This window comes from Saccopteryx bilineata, chromosome 2, assembly GCF_036850765.1.
Source record: "Saccopteryx bilineata isolate mSacBil1 chromosome 2, mSacBil1_pri_phased_curated, whole genome shotgun sequence".
Taxonomy (NCBI): Eukaryota; Metazoa; Chordata; class Mammalia; order Chiroptera; family Emballonuridae; genus Saccopteryx; species Saccopteryx bilineata.
In genome coordinates, this window is record NC_089491.1 from 8,482,138 (window position 1) to 8,494,661 (window position 12,524).

General features: G+C 45.3%; 1 protein-coding gene across 4 annotated transcripts in view; it reads right to left on the reverse strand.

Moving 5' to 3' along the window:
* Window positions 1-12,524, reverse strand: part of GARNL3 (GTPase activating Rap/RanGAP domain like 3) — a 129,717-nt gene that overhangs the window by 71,267 nt on the left and 45,926 nt on the right. The gene's annotated exons all lie outside the window — the stretch shown is intronic.

Sequence of the window (12,524 nt, forward strand, 5' to 3'; positions counted from 1 at the left end):
TCTCAACTCCTCCGCCGCCTGCACAGGAAAGTCTACAAAACAATCAATGGCTGGCACGAACTCAAGGCTCTGCTAACGTCGCAGAGAGCTCCTGTGCTTTGTTCAGTTCTAAACAGTTTCCAAATGGGTGCTTGGTCCTGCCCAAGCCACACAGACTGCGCTTTAGCCCTGACACTGCCGTCCTTGCAGCTAGCCGTCCAGGGCTCAATGCTAGAAAGACACAAGTGGAAAGGAGGTCAGGACACGTCAGTTCTAAAATCACCGACACAAGACTTAACTTACAGTCTCCCAATCTTCTAGATTGCTCAGGAGCAACTGGGAAAAATGACACACATATTTTTACCCTTCTCAATCTGCCCACGGTTTACAGTAAGGCTCTGCCAACGATTTCTATATCCCAGACTCATCAGGGCATAGCGGCCGAGAGGGGTATTTCTCACCTCTCTGACTCCAGCCTGATCCTGTCAAAAGATACACAATTTCAGCTCTGGCCGGGCAGCTCAGTTGGTTAGAGCGTCATCCTGATATGCCAAGGTTGTAGGTTTGATCCCGAGTTAGGGCGCATACAAGAATCAACCAATGAGTGTAGAAATAAATGGAACAACAAATCAATGTTTCTCTCTTTCTCTCCCTCTCTCTCCCTTTACTCTAAAATCAATAAAAAAAATTTTTAAAAAGATACACAATTTCTTAAGAAAGATTATCTCATTTTCACTTGTGTTGTGAGGTATGAAGGTGTGAAAATGGACACATTTCAGGGAAAAACTGCACATTTTCCCATGGAAAATTATTTGAAAAAGGCTGATAATTTTTTTCATGATAAATATAAAAATAATAGTATCTAATATTTATTGAGTGCTTCTATGTACCATGAAGTCTTCTGGCCTTAACATTATCTCATTTGATTCTCTTAGTAACAACACAAGGTAGGTACTATTGTTGTTCTCACTTACAAATGAGGAAACTGAGGCAGTGAGAGGTAAAACAGCTAGGTAAGGTCGCATAACTAGGGCGTGGCAAACCTGGGACGTGAACATAGGCAGTCAGATTCAGAACCACATTATCCTCACCTACCCACCATCCTACCTAACCATCCTCCACGGACCAGCCACGATAAAGTCCAGTGTTTATACCTGATCTTTATCTTGCAAAATATTTTTTTTAAAAACAAATAAAAAGAAGATGTTTTACGTATGTTTAGCTATTCGTGGCATCAGACCACACTGCACGCTGGCACGCTGACGATGAGCGATAGAGGCTGTGTGGCAGAGTTTAACCTTGCCCAAGGAGAGCTCAGCCGTCACCCTCAGCTCCTGGGAGGCGGGCTCTAAGACCTGGGAGGCCCAGCCTCTGTCTCTTTACCTGGCGACTTGGAGCTACATGGGAGAGCAATGTGCTTCATAATGGGGACTGTGGGTCCCATGGTATCAGATCTACCCCTGGACACCAAGACTTGGGTGTGCTTCGCAGGCAGGCAGGACTCCATAGGTCCTGTTACACATTGGCACCAGGAAGAGTCGATGCTGTCCATGCCCCACGGGGAGGGGATGACTGGAAGCTAACTCTCCAGCACTCTGGCCACGTCAGTTCCCTTGGCCGATTCTCATCTGTGTCCTTCACTGTAATAAACCAGAAGTGAGCTGAACAGCCTTCACTAAGCTCTGGAGTCTCATACATAGACCTGGGGACCCCGCACTCCGCAGCTGGTGTCAGAAGTGCGGGGTCTTGTGGACTGTCTCCTAACTTCACAGAGGGCAACCGGAAAGAATAAGAGCAAGATGGACAGAGGCCTCTTGGGGTTAATGCCATTTTAACAGGGGAAATATAGAGGATTCAGCATTAATTTCTTCTTTGCTTATGAGTTTCTACTCACTGTTAAAACACAGGGAATAGAAAATAGGTTTCATGTCAACTGTTATTGGTACAGGTTGCCTCAAGGGCTTTTAGGGAAGCATCCTGAGGTCACATCGGGACTTGAGGAGAAAAAGAGCTACAATCAATTAACAATATCTGACCTCAGTAGAGGAGAGGCTGATGCACACACCCCTGAGTTAGAGGCTGGCAGAACCAGTCCTCACTATGGCCAGTCTCATCCGGGACTCAATGGCTTGGAAGAAGAGCTGATAGTCATACAATGATTCATTCATTCATTCGTTCATTCATTCACACAAGATAGGTCAACTAAATGTCTACAAACTATATTCCAGACACTGCCAGGCAGAGGCAATCGTGCCCTCTTCCTCTGCTGAGATTAGAACAAGAAGCTCACTGTTCATCTTGCTTAAAAGATGCAAGAAGAAGAAAGGAAGGAAATGTTTAATGATTTGATGGTAAGGAGGCACTTAGCTACCTTTGAACTTATGATCATGAAACCCACAACACTGAACTCAGACTCTAGACTAACCTGTTTACCATCTCCACCATCATCCAAGTCAGCGTCACCTCTCACCCAGACGACTGCAACCGCCTGCTAACTGGTCCATACCTCTGCCCACCGTTGTCCCCCCACCCCCACTTCTTGCTCCACAGCGCAGGCACTTCTGGTGACCTGCCAACCTGACTGTCCCACTCCATCCCACAGAGCATGTGCACACATCGCTCCTCAGCCTGGGATGCCCTCCTCTCCCATCCTAGCGAATGCCTACTCATCATCAACTTCACCACAGTCCCCACTGCAGGGGACCCCCCTGCCCTCAGTGCCCCGGAAATGATCCCGCTGTCCCACTTCGGAGCATCCTCGGAGCTGTGGGTTCATTTCTGTGTGGAAAGCCCTTTTACACCTGCCCCGCCTCATGCACTCCCTCTCCTCCTCGCTGAGAAGGGACCATGTTTCCTGTCGCCACTGCACCCCCCTGAGCTAAGTGCACTGCCTGATATAGTGTAGATGTTCACAAAATCGGTACCAAACAAGAAATATGTAAATAGGTGAAGGCCAATTCCTACTGACGTGACCAAAGGAATTTAAAACTGGTGTAAGATCTACACCAGTCCTGGAAACCAGAGAAGATCCATCACTCACACAAGACACACAGTGAAGGACAACCCCATAACCTGGATCACGCGCACAGGGGCGCAGCCTGAGTGTGGCCTAAACCCAAGCCCACGCTGGCAAGGCCTGAGGGGCAGAGGGTGGGTGCCAGGGCGGTGGGCGGGAAGGCCCTCTCTGGCCACACTGGGAAGGTGATCCGGCTGGCACGCAGGATGGCAGCCCCCACCTCTGCAGCTGGCTGGGCCGCTGGCTTATGCAAGCAGAGGGTGCCACGGCACTGGCGCCTGGTAAGGGCTGGTACGTCCGCTGATGTGAAAGGAGACCGCGGAGAACTAACACTGCAGGAAGAAAATCCTGTTAACACAGCGGGGAAACTGCTTCTATTGTTCTCATAGACCTCTGACCTGACCAATTAAAACTATAAAAATCTATAAACTTATAAACTCTTCCTTTTGTTGGAAGGAGATCTGGCTCAGGAATGGTACAGGGTCTCCCAGAACCCATCACAATGGCCAGCGCTGCCCCGCTTGGACCCTGCTTCCTCAACCTTTTCTGTGTGGCACAGAGCTCTGATTGCCACCAAATCCATGCTCACCATCCCCCACAGTAATAGAACTTCCGGGGGACATACGGCTAGACCACAGTTCCTTGCCACAGTGGCTATTCAACTTAATTCTGGGTCAAAGTCCCAGGCAGCATGTGGGATCTGGGCCCCTTAGAGAGGGCAGGGGCCTCCCCCACATCTCCCTTCCCTCTCCACTGGCTAGAAGCTCAGTGACCAGAGAGGCATTGCCCAAATGTGTGGGGCAGAGCCCCTCACCGACTCAGAATGTCCGACTGCCTGTGTCAGTGAAAAAACTTGGTTTAACTGAAATTTGATGTTCTACCAGGTGTCCCCAAACTACGGCCTGCGGGCCGCATGCGGCCCCCTGAGGCCATTTATCCGCCCCCACCGCACTTCCAGAAGGGGTACCTCTTTCACTGGTGGTCAGTGAGAGGAGCACTGTATGTGGCGGCCCTCCAACGGTCTGAGGGACAGTGAACTGGCCCCCTGTGTAAAAAGTCTGGGGGACCCTGTAACCAACTACTATACCCTATAAGGAAGAACAAAGGAAAAAAAATCAATGAACTGATGGTAAGTCCGTAATTTTAAATGTGGAAACGAATCTGTGGTATCACAGCAGACGTTCCTTGGAACAAACTTACTGCAAAAGCACAAGGAAATTTCAGACGATGGCTAATTATAATAATAGTTTGGGAGGATATTGGATCTATGAAATGGAACAATCTGTGATCAGCTTCCGAGATGTAAAGTGTGGGTTCTGAATGTGGAAATGTAGACAACACTTCACAGTGACCACACTGAACCAAAAAGTAGATACTTAGAAGAAAATGCCCCTCAAAGAGTAAGTGAGAAAGTCAGCCTGTACACGGCTGAAAGGGTTAGAAACAAAGTAGAGAGCAAGGCAGCCGAGATCTTCCTCCAGCAGAGCCAGCAGAGAGGAGGGAGTTGGTCAGCCCTAGCACAGAACCAGCTCGGGCCTCCATTACTCCTCGGGGAGAAGTGTCCAAAAAGGACATTCCCACATGTGCTCTCACATTTGCAAATGCAGCTCTGCCCACCCAGAAATTTGGTGAGATGGTCTTTAATCTGATCAATCCAGCTCTGCACTCGGGAGGGATGGCATGGGGAGGGGGTAGGATGAGGGTGTGGATAAAGGGGACCTGGAACCTCCCTGCAGGTCAACAGGGGGAGAACAGCATGTACCTTTCAATAAATATGAATGGGATGCACTCCCCTGTTAAAAAAAATAGTAAGGCTCAAATATTGGGAACATAAATGAAATCCAATTACCAGCAAGAAACATATAAAAGTAAATAAAACAACCATGAAAAGGAAAGGTGGAGAAAAAAAACACTCATGGTGAGTTAGAAAAAATGAGGAGGAAATAATTACATCAGATGGTAGAACTGAGAAAAATACCAAATTAAAAAAGTTATAATACATGGATAAGTAAATCCACCCACTCTCAAAATATAATAATTATAGACACTTATTATAAAACCAAAACTATTATAAATAGGAGTTTATAAAATTATAATTATAATGGGAAATTTTAGTATGTTCCTGTTAGGTCGAGGCAAAAACTAGTAAGACTTTATAGTGGAATAAAATTATAAAATTAATAAGCATAATTTAATAAATAAATATTTCATTTATCAAGAAACATCAACTAAACTTAAAAAAAAAATCATCAAATGTCAGATAGAAAGCAAACATGAATACATTTTGTAAAACAGAAACAGTGCAGGCCCTGGCCAGTTGGCTCAGTGGTAGAGTGTTGGCCTGGTGTGTAGATCTCCTGGGTTCGATTACCAGTCAAGGTACAGAGAAGAAGCCATTATCTGCTTCTCCTCCCAGCCCTCCTTCTCTTCTCCTCCCACAGCCATGGCTCGATTGATTTCAGCGTGTTGGCTCTGGGTACTGAGGATGGCTCCATGGAGCACCAAAAATAGCGTGGCTATGAACATAGCCCCAGATGGGCAGAGCACTGGCCCTAGATGGGGGTTGCTGGGTAGATCCTGGTGCATATGGGAGTCTGTCTCTGTCTCTTCTCCTCTTACTTGGAAAAGAAAATAGAAAAAAAGGAACAGTGCTGATAATCTTTTAGCATATTGCCACTGAATGAGAAATTAATGTCAAAGAATTAAAAAATTGGGAATTTAAAAATATACATATAAAAAAACTCTTGGGTCAAACAGGAAAACTAAAATTGGATACTATTCAGACATCAGAGAGAATAGCATATATGAAAACATATAATGTAATAGATGCTCTATTTACAAAAAAATTCTTAATGTTAAATGCATTCATTATTAAACCAGAAAGAATAAAAACAATAAACTACTCATTAGCCTCTAGAACATACCAAAAAACAAACAAACAAACAACAACAAAAAAAACCGATCCACAGAGAAATAAACCCAGGAAAGCAGGGGAAAGGAATCAATAGAAGATCAGAGCAGAAAGCACAGATTTAGAAAGACAGTAGAATCAATAAACACACCTGAGAGAGAGAGATCACCGGCAAGTTTGATTTTAAAAAGCCAAGGACAAACACGCAGGCAATAATAAAGAGAACATAACCACTAAGAAGAAAGAGACTGAAGAGCATGAGAGAATACTACATGGAACTATGGAAATATCACCAAAACTTCAATAAAACAGAAATTTTCTAGGGAAATATAAACAATAAAAATTATCTTAAGACAAGAAAGAAAGCTGATTATACAGAGAACTATTTGTAGAACTGACCAAGGTGTCCGAACAGCACGCCCCAGAGGCCGCCCTGACTCAGAGGATCTTTGAAGGAGGCGCAGGGCTGGTCCCCACATGACCAGGAAAGCAGGGAAGTGTTGCCTTAGAGAGGAAGAAAGGAAAAGAATTCTCTTTTTTTCTTGACAGAGACAGAGAGTCAGAGAGAGGGACAGAGAGACAGGAACGGAGACAGATGAGAAGCATCAAGTCTTTGTTGCAGCTCCTTAGTTGTTCACGGATTGCTTCTCATATGTTTCTTGACTGGGAGGCTACAGCAAAGTGAGTGATTCCTTGCTCAAGCCAGCAACCTTGGACTCAAGCCAGTGACCATGGAGTCATGTCTATGATCCCGTGCTCAAGCCGGAGACCTCGAACCTGGGGTTTCGAACCTGGGTCCTCCTCGTCCCAATCCAACGCTATATCCACTGGGCCACTGCCTGGTCAGGCTAGAATTCTTTTGCATTCGTTTCGATGCAGAAGTTCAGGGATGTTGACATATATTTAATGTTAGCAATGCTAAGGAAAGAGGACGGGATGTTCATTTTATTTTACTGAATTTTGTTGTCCATCTGATCTGGTCCCACACCAAGAAAGAAAGGAAAAGGCAAATCAGATTATGGGGCTGGTCCCTGCCTGGCACTGAGAGGGGTTCCTTTAGAGTTCTTACACTATCCAATACTGTAGCCACCGGCATCATTTAAATTTAACTTTAAATTAAATTAATTACAATAAAATGAAAAACATTCAGTTCCTCAGTTGCAACAGTTTCACTTTAAGTGCAATAGCTACATGAGGCTACTACACAGGGTAGATGACAAATTTTCACAAGGAAGCTCTCTACTGGAAAGGCCTGGGACAGGGGTCGGGAACCTTTTTGGCTGAGAGAGCCATGAACGCCACATATTTTAAAATGTAATTCCATGAGAGCCATACAATGACCCGTGTACGTTACACATTATCCAATAAAAATTTGGTGTTGTCTCGGAGGACAGCTGTGATTGGCTCCAGCCACACGCAACCATGAACATGAGCGGTAGGAAATGAATGGACTGTAACACCTGAGAATGTTTTATATTTTTAACATTATTATTTTTTTTATTAAAGATTTATCTGCAAGCCAGATGCAACCATCAAAAAAGCCACATCTAGGCCCTGGCCGGTTGGCTCAGTGGTAGAACGTCGGCCTGGCGTGCAGAAGTCCCGGGTTCGATTCCCAGCCAGGGCACACAGGAGAAGCGCCCATCTGCTTCTCCACCCCTCTCCTTCTCCTTCCTCTCTATCTCTCTCTTCTCCTCCCACAGCCAAGGCTCCATTGCAGCAAAGTTTGCCCGGATGCTGCCTGCTGTCGAGTGCTGTGGCCTCTGCCTCAGGCACTAGAATGGCTCTGGTTGCAACAGAGCGACGCCTGGGATGGGCAGAGCATCACCCCCTGGTGAGCATGCCGGGTGGATCCTGGTCGGGCGCATGTGGGAGTCTGTCTGACTGCCACCCTGTTTCCAGCTTCAGAAAAATACAAAAAGAAAAAAAAAAAAAGAGCCACATTTGGCTCGCGAGCCATAAGTTCCCAACCCCTGGACTGGGACATGCTAAATGCTGATGCCTCTCTGGGTGACCAAGATCGAATCAGTTTCTCAGGCTGAAACCCCTTCAGTTAGTTAAATACACTAAAAACAGTGGAAATCATGTAATTTAACATCGTGAATAGAGGCTTTGGTCTAATATCAGCCAAAACTGTAACGGAGTTCAAAGTAATAGATGTTTTGTTTCTGGAATAAAGTAACATCCAAATAATAATATCCATGTGTATGATTTAACAAATTAATTTAAAAAATATAAAAAACAGGAAGCATAAAATGTTATCCATTAACTACTGTAAAGAAAAGTATTATTAGTTTAATATTAGTAGGCGATTACATGAGAATATTTTCTCAATGAATACAAATACGTAGTTTTTCAAAAACTAAAGGCTTTTTTCCTCATGACTTAATTGACCTGCTTCTTTGGGTTGGCGGCTGTCTCCATTTTAAAGCAAGGCTAGGATTCCCTGCAATTTATCATGTACTGTGTATTTGACATTCAAGTATATAAATCACAGAAACAGTATTTTAACCTAGAATAAAGTCTCCAAAAGTTTATGTAAAGTATATCTTTAAAATAATATTTTGGATACTCTGCCTATCTCTTTCTTTAAAATGACTGGTTATGAATATGGGTTTTTGGCACTCAACTGAGGTTCAAATCTCAGTTCCAAACTGATTGTATGATCTTGGGCATAAATCACTTAATTTTTCCTCCCTAAATTTGTGTTTCCTTGTCTTTAAAATGGGGACGATGGGCCTGACCTGTGGTGGCGCAGTGGATAAAATGTCGACCTGGAAATGCTGAGGTCGCCGGTTCGAAACCCTGGGCTTGCCTGGTCAAGGCACATATGGGATTTGGATGCTTCCAGCTCTTCCCCCCCCTCCCCCCCTTCTCTCTAAAATGAATAAATAAAAAATAAATAAAAAAATTTTAGAATGGGGACGATGATTATAAGGCACTTCTAGGCTTGTGGAGAGGATTCAATAAGATAAAATACATAATAAGCCAAGAACAGTGCCTAGACGTAGGAAGTGCTCAATAAATGTTAAACAACATATATAATAATATAATTAATAGAAAATGCTCTGCTTAGTATTAGTATAATTTAACCATTTTAATGCTGTATGTATACAAACACTTAGAAGCTCTGTTTAACCCTTTGAGCAGTGAGTTTTTTGTTAACTCTTTGAGTGAGGACGTACATGAATGTTCGTACCACTCAAAGGGTCTAACGTCGGCCTGCCTAGCAAACATGATCAAGAACCTGTTTTCCAGGGCCTGCACTAACTGCTGGATTTACCAAGACTGATGTAATGTGACCCCTGGCCTGGTGGGAGTGACACGTGACCAGATCCATCACCACACAACCTGGTTAAACGTCAAGGCAGAAGCAAGAATGGGGTGCTGAGGGAGGTCGGCGGCTGGAGAGCCAGCTCCACCTGGGGCACCGGGACCCGGTTTCATTGTTGTAATGCGATTTATTCTGGAAGACAGACAGATCTTTGAGGAATACGATTTCCAATGTAAGCAGATTCAAAATAAAAATCAAATACTGGTTAAGAAGACCCATTTGACCCTGTATATGCAAACCAGACACACACACACAGACACATAGACAGACAGACAGACACACACACACTCACAGCACCCCTGATGGAGAAAGTTACTGTTCAGTGAGATGAAAGAAAGTTTAAATGTTTCCATCAAAAAAGTGTGTGTGTGTGTGTGTGTGTGTGTGTGTGTGTGTGTGTGTACGGGTGGGAGGACGTGGGGAGGTCCAGGCTGCAATGTGGGTGCGATGGACCATCCCCTGACGGTGACTGCTGCTCCCAAGCTCTGCCCCCTGGTCACTCCTGGGGCCCTTCCCCAGGAGTGGAGTGCGGGGACCACAGGAGACATTCTCACCTTGATCCTATTCTGCCTCTGCCAGTGGACAGAGGAAATGTTTGGGGGTTGGGCAGCTGAAGCGCTTGATACCAGGGTGGTGAGAAGATTCCCAGCTAGGAGAATAAATGTTGGCTGAAAGAGACCCACCAAGGCCTCGAATCTGGGCTCAGAGTTTTCTTTTTTTTTTAACCGTCATCAATCCTTGGCCACCATCCTCAGCCAACTCAACATCTATCACAACGATTTATCTGATGTTTTGAGCTTGTGGTCTTTTGCTCTGTCAAATCTAGTGACTTCACTTGGCTTCATGCCTTTGCCATCCACTACTAAAACCGAAAGATGCCCTCAGCCCCGCTGGAATAACCTGGTGATGATACGACCTGGCCTAAAACCCACTCTGGCTCTTTTTGGCAAACGTTCTAGCCGGGGTCCGTGGTTAATCACGTCAACACTGTACTTAACAACACACAGAGCTGTGCACTGTTGACTTCTCATGCCCGCCGGGTCACATTCCTGAGCTCCAGCTCTCCAGTAAAATACCTGTGAAGTTTCAGCAGAAAAGAGTCTGGAGGAAAGGCTGCCCACCCTGTGGCCAAACATCAGCGCATTTCTGCTTACTAGGTGGCAAGGAAGAAGAACTGAAGAACATATTTGGTCACTGGCTTTATTGCCTGAAACAGAGCAAATCTGCGGTCAGCACAGGGAGTTGGAGGGCACCGTCTCGTTCCCTTTGCCATCTCACTTTGGCTAAGAAGCATCGGCCCTGTACAGAGAGTCACAGTGGAACATGGGGCGGCACCCTTTTACCACATGGGTCTGGCATTTTAAGGTAGCTGCTGCCATATTTGCACCTCTCCAAGAAAAGAGGGAGGTACGAGGAAGGAAGGGAAAGTCCGTTTTTGGAAAATGCGTCTTCATAAGCGAAGTGCCACAGGTAGGGAGAAAGACAGGGAAGTCCTGGGAGCAGAGCAGCGGGCCACCGAAGGGTGCTGGGGCATGGGGACAGACTTCACCTCTTCATAACCTCTGTCCGGTTCTTGACTCTACACAGACGCCATTTTCTCGAGGTCATGGAAAGCGCTGAGCAAAGCACATCCATACTCCTCCTCCGCCCGGACTGCTACCTGCACCCTCAACCCGTCACTGTGTCAGTTCTGGAACACCTGGTTCAGAGCAGCCAAGAGCCGGGCACGGAGGGCAGCCTGCCTCACTCCGGCAGGGCTTCCCAAGACAGACGCCAGCAAGACACTGGAACTGGCCAGGGCGCTCTGCACCACAGGCAGCCGACCAGTAGCTCTGCGAGGGGAAGCCGCAGGTCCCAGGAGGACAATGCGGCTGAGGGCCAGTTAGAGTACTGCTGTCTGTCGAAAAGTACAGGGTCTGAATAGCTCTCTGTTTGAAGATTTCGTAAAAAGAAAAAGAACCCAAGGTAGGAGCTATGAAAAAACGCTACATTCATATGTAGCAAAAACCGAAAAAAGAAGTATATACTGGTTTTTAATATAACACCAAAATAAAATCTTTAGAAAAGCAGGTATTGTCTCCAATAAGACAGAAGACATGATCTTTGCAACAAGTGAATAAAGCTGTGGAAGTAGGGAACATAAAAAAAACCCAGAAGACCAAAATATGCAAATGTAGGCCTGAAATCCTCACTGGAGGACAGTTACGTGTTCACTGTAGGAACAGGGACAGGAATACGCTCATCAGCTGAGCTGCTTTCCCAGAATGAAAAGAAGCAACATGCAATGAGAAAGAAAAGACAGTATGGAGGACAGAGAAAAATATCTTTCTTAATGTTTGGGGTGGGGGGAGACGAACGATATTAAAGGATATAGCAGAAGAAAACATTCATCCCCAACAAAGGACCTGGGTCAAAGAATCACTAAGATGCAATGTTCTAAGCAAAATTAATGAAAAGAGAAACATGTAGGGGAATCACGGGGAATATTTTTTAAACAAAAGAATAAAGAAGACCTGAGAAAAATCCAGGCAAGGAAGGGTTACCAAGAAAAAAATAAAAAAAGAATTAAATTGTTTCAGACTTCCTTTCAGAATGCTCAAGGGAAGAGGATTGAATAGCGTCCCCCTAAAGTGTATATATCCACTTGGAATCTCAGAATGTGCCCTTACTTGCAAAGAGGGTCTTTGCAGGTATAATTAATTAAGCTGAGGTCATACTGAATTAGTGTGGGCCTGAATTCAATGGCCGGTGCCTTTATAAGAAAGAGGAAAGGGAAGGAAATGCAGACCCGGAGACTCCGTGTGCTGCCAGACCAGAGACTGGAGTGGAGTGGCTACAAGCCAGGGGTGTCAGGGACGCTGGCAACCCCAGAACCTCAAAGAGGCAAGGGCCGATTTTCCCCTAGAGCCTTCAGAGAGGAAGCATGGCCTGCTAACAGCTTACTTCTGGACTTCTAGCCTCTGGAACTAGGAGAGAAAAAAATTCTGTTATTTTAAGCCATTTGGTTTTGGGAGAAATTTGTTACAGCAGGCCTGGGAAATTAACATGATAACAGATAAAAATTTGTGAAGTTTTAACAAAAAGAGGTAATAACTCAGAAATTTAAAGCCAGCCAAGCTGTTCTTGTGGAAGGCATAACGAGAGATATTCTCAGATACGTAATGACTGAGAGAAGATACCCTCGTGCATGTGCACAGCCTAGAACCCCTGGAGCTCCAGGACGGGGGTTGCAACCAGGATAGTTACCACTGTTCTGGGGCAATAGCAGACACAATTGGACATGG